Consider the following 8,020-nt stretch of genomic DNA (forward strand, 5'->3'; position numbering starts at 1 on the left):
TGAGTAACGCCCAAGGCAATGAGCGCGTTCAATGCTCTCTGGACTGACTGTCAAGCTCATGTTCGCGAGGCAATGTTGGATAACTATTTCTTCGGACGGGTTAGTATCGGGAATACCATAAAATATGAGGTTATTACGACGTGAGCGATTTTCTGCGTCATCGATCCGTGCCTCCAAGAGGTCAATCTTGGAGGTGATTGCAGCATTTTCAGCTTTGTGTTCAATTCACTCTGCAACGTCGAAAAGGCTAATCTTCCAGATCGGCTATGCGCTTAGACAGACTAGCTATAGAATTGTCAGTTGAGATGATCTGGTTCTTAACATCCAGTACTTCGGAAATTAGCTTAGTCTGACCTGCGGATAGATTTGTTAATTCGGCAAGCACCGCCTCGGTGGCGCCTGGATTAGATTCAATGTCGCCTGCTAAAAGTAGTAAGGCGCGCACAACATTACAACACTCAACAACAATGGAAACGCAACACTGTGGGCTCGGCAGCTGAATAAGGAAGCAGTTACTAGATCTTTTTTAAGCAACGAATACTGGGCACCAACCTGCATGATGAATGCGAATGGGTTAGTGAACTGCGCGGGAGCGTAGCCACCGAGCCCACAGAGAAGCACAGAAGGTATTCTCTTTTATATCGGCTGCTGATGTCTGTAGTGATGAGGCTTTCCAGTTGTCGTCCGGGAAACGGTAATCTGGCACGGGCTCCGTCGGACATGGTGTAGCTTCGGTTCCGGGTGGATAAGAGGACGGGACGGCGTAATCACTGTAGCACGAGGCCACAGGCTCAGCAGTAGCTGGAGAGAGGGCTAGCAGTGCGGCCAACAGTGCGTTGGCAGTGAACGTGAACACCTGCATGATGAATGCGAATGGGTTAGTGAACTGCGCGGGAGCGTAGCCACCGAGCCCACAGAGAAGCACAGAAGGTATTCTCTTTTATATCGGCTGCTGATGTCTGTAGTGATGAGGCTTTCCAGTTGTCGTCCGGGAAACGGTAATCTGGCACGGGCTCCGTCGGACATGGTGTAGCTTCGGTTCCGGGTGGATAAGAGGACGGGACGGCGTAATCACTGTAGCACGAGGCCACAGGCTCAGCAGTAGCTGGAGAGAGGGCTAGCAGTGCGGCCAACAGTGCGTTGGCAGTGAACGTGAACACCTGCATGATGAATGCGAATGGGTTAGTGAACTGCGCGGGAGCGTAGCCACCGAGCCCACAGAGAAGCACAGAAGGTATTCTCTTTTATATCGGCTGCTGATGTCTGTAGTGATGAGGCTTTCCAGTTGTCGTCCGGGAAACGGTAATCTGGCACGGGCTCCGTCGGACATGGTGTAGCTTCGGTTCCGGGTGGATAAGAGGACGGGACGGCGTAATCACTGTAGCACGAGGCCACAGGCTCAGCAGTAGCTGGAGAGAGGGCTAGCAGTGCGGCCAACAGTGCGTTGGCAGTGAACGTGAACACCTGCATGATGAATGCGAATGGGTTAGTGAACTGCGCGGGAGCGTAGCCACCGAGCCCACAGAGAAGCACAGAAGGTATTCTCTTTTATATCGGCTGCTGATGTCTGTAGTGATGAGGCTTTCCAGTTGTCGTCCGGGAAACGGTAATCTGGCACGGGCTCCGTCGGACATGGTGTAGCTTCGGTTCCGGGTGGATAAGAGGACGGGACGGCGTAATCACTGTAGCACGAGGCCACAGGCTCAGCAGTAGCTGGAGAGAGGGCTAGCAGTGCGGCCAACAGTGCGTTGGCAGTGAACGTGAACACCTGCATGATGAATGCGAATGGGTTAGTGAACTGCGCGGGAGCGTAGCCACCGAGCCCACAGAGAAGCACAGAAGGTATTCTCTTTTATATCGGCTGCTGATGTCTGTAGTGATGAGGCTTTCCAGTTGTCGTCCGGGAAACGGTAATCTGGCACGGGCTCCGTCGGACATGGTGTAGCTTCGGTTCCGGGTGGATAAGAGGACGGGACGGCGTAATCACTGTAGCACGAGGCCACAGGCTCAGCAGTAGCTGGAGAGAGGGCTAGCAGTGCGGCCAACAGTGCGTTGGCAGTGAACGTGAACACCTGCATGATGAATGCGAATGGGTTAGTGAACTGCGCGGGAGCGTAGCCACCGAGCCCACAGAGAAGCACAGAAGGTATTCTCTTTTATATCGGCTGCTGATGTCTGTAGTGATGAGGCTTTCCAGTTGTCGTCCGGGAAACGGTAATCTGGCACGGGCTCCGTCGGACATGGTGTAGCTTCGGTTCCGGGTGGATAAGAGGACGGGACGGCGTAATCACTGTAGCACGAGGCCACAGGCTCAGCAGTAGCTGGAGAGAGGGCTAGCAGTGCGGCCAACAGTGCGTTGGCAGTGAACGTGAACACCTGCATGATGAATGCGAATGGGTTAGTGAACTGCGCGGGAGCGTAGCCACCGAGCCCACTGGAAACAAGTTTTCTTCTCCTTTATTTTTTCTGGCATTTACTGTATATAGACAAATTCAGAGTAGTGAACAAGGGACACTGGGGTGGGTGTACTGGGATTTGCTCAGAGAAATGATTGAAGCTGTTTCTCAAACGTCCGGAAGGTGCATTTGCTACTGCCGCTTGTGCAACAGCGGTGAAGTCTTTATCGCGCAGAGGAAGCGGCATCCCCCCGCTCCTCTGATCATTTTCTGAAATGATGCGGCCGCGCTATCGACAGGAAGTGCGCGGCGCAACCGACCGAGGGAATATAAAAGGGAGGCCCCATCGCGCCAGGTGCCAGCGTGCTCTGGGGAGATTCAGTTTCTCGTGTGTCACTCTCACGGCAACCCGCCTGGTAAAGGCAAGCTTTTCGAGCCCGCGATCAACCCATCTCGTCTCCTCGTACGTCGACACTACCGATCGACTGCACAACTGCAGAAAATAATCGACACTTCAACGCTGTGACAGCGGATTTTGCCACAGACTGGCTATTAACTGATTAATGCTTTCACTCTTTTTAAACATGGATGCAATTTAGTATTTTGTTCACTGCATTTTATGCGTAACTCTTCGCTCTTACTTACTCTAATTTGAATACTTATTTTCTTGTATTTAATAGCCATCTTTTGTCACTGTACTTGTTCATTGTTGGGATTCTCTTCTAGAATTAGCCGAGTCGTCTTTTATCCGAAATTTTTATCGTAGCTTTTGCAGTATTCTGGCTATTATACAATGTCATTCTAACTAATCGATATAAATACGCAACAAAAGTGCCTCTTCTGAAATTATTCCTCAGTCCAACACACGCGCAAACTACCAACTGTAATAAGAATCTGAAAACACTTCTTATTACAGTTGGTAGTGTGCGCGTGTGTTGTGTTGTGTCTCTTCTCTTGTGTTTGTGTTTGTTGCGCCACATTTCTGAATACTATGGAGCACCAACTAGCCCCTCAAGCCGTTATTTTGATATTCCTCAGTCACACACCGACACACGTACTTCACGGATTGACCGGCTCAACTTTTGTCCATAGTAAAGACGAAAGAGAGAGAGAGAGAGAAACAAATTTTATAGCCAAAAGAGTGTGATCATTAAGGCATGCCGGCCTGGCGTCGCCCCCAAGTTGGGGCGACGCTCTGGGCCCACAAGACAAGCACCAGCTGCGTCTTCTTGTCTGAGCAGGTGAACCATGAACCGACTAGCCCATCACGTCTTAGAAGTTGGTCCCAACTCTCTTCAGAAGGAGCTGGCAGTAAGGTACGATAGGGTGGTCTTCCCCTATATCGCCAAAGGGTGTGTGTCAATGTGGCTATTACTGCACAGTCGCAATTGGGGCAAATAGGGTCGTAGTCCCCGTCCGTAATCAGTGCCAATCTCGAATAGCTCAGAATGAAATGTGTTTGAAATTTACACAGCATGGTGGCCTGCGCTCAGCCCAGATCAGGATGTGGAGGCGGGAAGCGTCCTCTCGTCTCTCTGTATAGGTTAGTGATTTCAGCAAAAGTCAAGGGGGCCACTGCGAAGGCCTCTGGATACGTGGGGCAGCCCGCCCGGTTTGTAGACCTCGGGCTAGTCGGTCGACCCCTTCGTTCCCAGAGTTCCCCGCGTGGGTGGGTACCCAGACTAATTGGATTTTGTGATCGGGAATGCGGCCGCGGAGTATGCGCGCGGTGGTTGGGCAGATAAGGCCTTTCGAATAATTTTGAATCGCAAATTAAAATCACTAAAGACTGTGCGCGTACGTGGGTCGGCGATGGTCAACGCGATCGCAGTTTCCTCCGCCGCGGTGGGAGAGGGAGCGCTAACCGTGGCAGCGTAACAAGTGTGGAGTGTGGCGTAGCTACGCATGCGACATAGAGATTGTCACTTTGTCTCGGTACATCCACGTAGCATGCGTGGTCATCTGTAAGGTAAGTGGTGTCACTTGTCTCGGCCTTGATTCGACGGCGTACGTCGTGGCTCTCAGCCAGCATAATCTTAGGAATGGGTTAAACCGTGAGTCGACCTTTTTAGTTTCGATGCCTGGGTGCAGCCATCTTAGTTTGATGGTGGTGCCCCGTATGAGCCAAACTGGGAAAGTCCGCTCCGGCTCCTCCTGACGCCATCTTGGGCTGTGCTGTTCGTGTTGATGCTGCGGTGCCGTAGTGTAAGAGTGCTGTTTCGCGGTGCTCGTGAAAGCTATCCGACACCTTGGTGCTATTTGTGCTTCGTTTGAGCGCGCGAGCAAACCGTAAAGCATTCGTTTGGCATGGCGGCCGCAGTTGGAAACAGCACTAGCGGCCGGAGTGACTGCAAAGGACTGCGCTTCACTTCCGCAGTGAGGGTGTATCCGTTGTATCTTTCACGATACATGTATTTTCAATTATATTTTATAATCGCAATGGTAACTGTACAAACACACAGCGAATGAACCGTACGGGCAGCTACCGAACGCGGAATACAGATATTACGAAAGACGCTTTCCAGTTGTCGCCGCATTGATTTAACGTGAAGTGCGACCGATTTCGATATACGATCGAACTGTCGTGCTTCAACAATGTATACTTTTAAGTTAAACCACGGTTCCAGACCAGCACATAAATGAAGTAGTGTCTAAAGTACCATCCATCAACGTTTAAATGCAGCCTTAGTGTTCGTCCTGCAGCGCAACAACATCGCATACCCCCGTCCCGTACGTCGTAGCAGCATCCTTTGCATGAAATATTGTTGAGAAAAACGTTGAAAAACCTGCCCTCTCAGCTGCACCATGAACGAAGACGACAAATTCGCAACACAAACAGCAGCGCTTACGAAAGCGGTGCCGCCCCCTGGTGCGTGGACTACGGCCCTCTCGTCAAGCGCTACTCGCTAGGCCTAAATGTTTCGCATCGAAAGCACATCCGACGGCGCTTTGTAATTGCTCAGCGCTACAGTAAATCGTCTCACATGGAATTGGCTTACCGCCGATCCCATAGTATCAGTAAAAGAAAGATGTAAATTTCGGTTACGCCTTAGCCGCGGAGCCAGTGTGCAGATGATGACCCGCGCGCTGCACCAGCGGCAACGTGTCGCGTAATTTATTTGTATTGCAATTATCAATAACATGGTATGGGTCAGAAATCTGCAAGAAATATCTTTTTTGCTGTTGGCTTATTGTTTAAGTGAATAACAGATTTTAGCACGCTCTTATTTCGCTGGCGGAAGAAATCCACCGTATCGTTGGCGCGGAGGGCTTGGGGGAGGCACGGCCTACCCAGTGCGCGTGGTTACTACGGCGTAGGAAGCGAAATGGGCATCATATTCGTGAGTCCGTCATTGGTGCTAAGTCTATCTGGCTTACATAAAACGTTCATAGGCGAAATTAATCAGGATAGACTGGAAAGCAGTGAAGCAGAAACATATCACAGCCGAACTCGGACTGTTGATGTATGCTTCCAGCATACGCTCTCGGCAATCATCTTGCGATTTTTTTCATTGTTTCTGCATTCCAGGATCACGCATTGCGGTCCAGATGATATTACCACTAAACAATGGGCGCTAATAAAGGTATTTAAGTCTCTCGAACGACAATATACCGAGGTGCGAGGCCGCTCTGCTATGCATGAAGCGTGCGAATGCACTGCCCACTCGGTACTGGCAACAATGGGCCGGAGCAAGGAATCTGGTTAGAGAGTATGTTCCTCCTCTACTGCTTGATATGCATCCCCGATAGGAGTTATGTGTAGGCGGTCAAGTATAAGGCGACCATATCTGGCGCGGAGAGGTGGTTAAATTGGGCAATTTTATGTGCTTTGATGAGCTCTGCATGATTGTTGTAGACACCCACGTGGAGCAGTCGCTATACTGGGGTAGTCCTAGTGCCGCCTTACACGCGGTACGGATTACGCTGTCCACGGCTTCTACATCCTTCTGGCGTAGGTGGTACTAAGAGAAGGCATAAACAATGCGGCTAATTAGAAAAGCCTGGGTTATTCTACAACGGTCCTCCTCTTTCATGCCTTGGCGGCGAGTGGCAAAGCGCCGAATGAGGACGCCAATCTGATGGGCTGTAGTCCGGAGACGTTTGATAGCCTCCGTGTTTTGGGTCTCATTCTGCACCATCATACCGAGGACACGGATGGTCGGGACGGAAGGTATGAGAATCTTATCCAGATGGAGCGCAATCGGTTCAGCTAAGACTTGGATGGGCCGGCGCACCCTCCTGTCTCTGATGATCAGTGATACTGATTTCGTGGACGAGCAAGAAAGATTGTTAGGTTTGTGACAAACGATATTTTGGCACCACAGAGAAAAGTAATAATGAAATGCCCCTGTCAATGCGAGTACGTATGAACAAGTAGAAAATAAAAATGAATGCCAGAAGTGGGGTTCGAACCCACGCCCTCTTTCGAGGACCAGAGCTTAAATCTGGCGCCTTAGACCACTCGGCCATCCTGGCTTGATTTTAATCATCATGGTGTTTGTCATTTCACTAGGCCATCTTGACAGGAGCTTTCCGATGTTCCCGATCTCTCCCCCCCCCCCCCCCATCATGCCACCGAAGTATTTTTCCTTTCATTGATGTCAAAGCATCGGAAGGGTGAAAACAGAAAAATAAAATTTGTTACTGAGCTTAATTCACCCGACGGTGCCGACCTGTAAGTCGCCTGGCAGAGCTTTGCACCATAGTCTTTTTTTTTTCTAACATCAAGTGGCCGCATTCTCTGGTGAACCTTGAAACCTTCTCCACTGCTCAGTGGTGGCATGTGACCTTCACTTGTACTTCGGGAAAATCAGGCCCATACCTAACGCCAATATTTTTATTGATGGTTCGTTATTTCTGTTGCAGACTATTTTGTTATTACTTAGCGCTATCCGTACCCCTTTAACGCTTGGATCGAGGATGAAAGTGCGTTTATCCAACCTGTCACTTTCGTCTTCAAGTTCAGCCGACAGGCATTCCCCACTGGTGACGAGGAAAAGGAAAAAAAGAAATACAAGTCGCTCACCAAAGGGCACGTGCAACGCTCTGCATTCGAAACGCGCTACGCGGCGCACCACCAGCAGCGGCGGCGGAGGCGGCAGCAGCTGGTTTGTACCCAGGGCTAGCAGACCGAGCGAAACCGGGAGCAGCTGAGTCTTGCGAGTCCCTCCTCTTAGGCTAACACTCAGGTGTGTACAGAGAGGAAAGGCCATGCTGACGCGCACAGGCGACACGGTCCAGTTCAGAAACGTCGCCATGGCTGACGACGGGGCGAGCACATCCTACAGCAGCAGCATGAGCTCCTTGGACTCCGAGTCGGGATAAACTGGTGGCACGAAGCACTTCGTACGTGCACAGCGGCGGCCAAGCCTGCAGCGTCTCAGTCTACGGGAAATGGTGCAACTGGCCGAGATGCGCCGGGACGCCAAGAATGCTGCCCTCCAAGGAGATGCCCAAGGTGCTGCTGCTTTACGCCGGGCCCAGGCCCCCCAGCAGCTGGCACAAGTCGCTCAAGTACTGATCACTTCTTGGGTATAGCCGACGCACTTCTCGCTTAGACTGCTTAAGCTGGCTACGTTCTCCGTGCACTCGCGCACGGAAGGAGCGCTACTGAGGTGTTAATT

General features: G+C 51.1%; 1 non-coding gene across 1 annotated transcript; it reads right to left on the reverse strand.

Moving 5' to 3' along the window:
* Positions 1-6,788: 6,788 nt before the first annotated feature.
* Positions 6,789-6,872, reverse strand: TRNAL-UAA (transfer RNA leucine (anticodon UAA)). Its single transcript has one exon. It is a non-coding gene; the product is annotated as a tRNA-Leu (tRNA).
* Between the last annotated feature and the right edge of the window lie 1,148 nt (positions 6,873-8,020).

This window comes from Amblyomma maculatum, chromosome 7 (assembly GCF_055883805.1).
Source record: "Amblyomma maculatum isolate TAMU_Amacu chromosome 7, ASM5588380v1, whole genome shotgun sequence".
Classification (NCBI taxonomy): Eukaryota; Metazoa; Arthropoda; class Arachnida; order Ixodida; family Ixodidae; genus Amblyomma; species Amblyomma maculatum.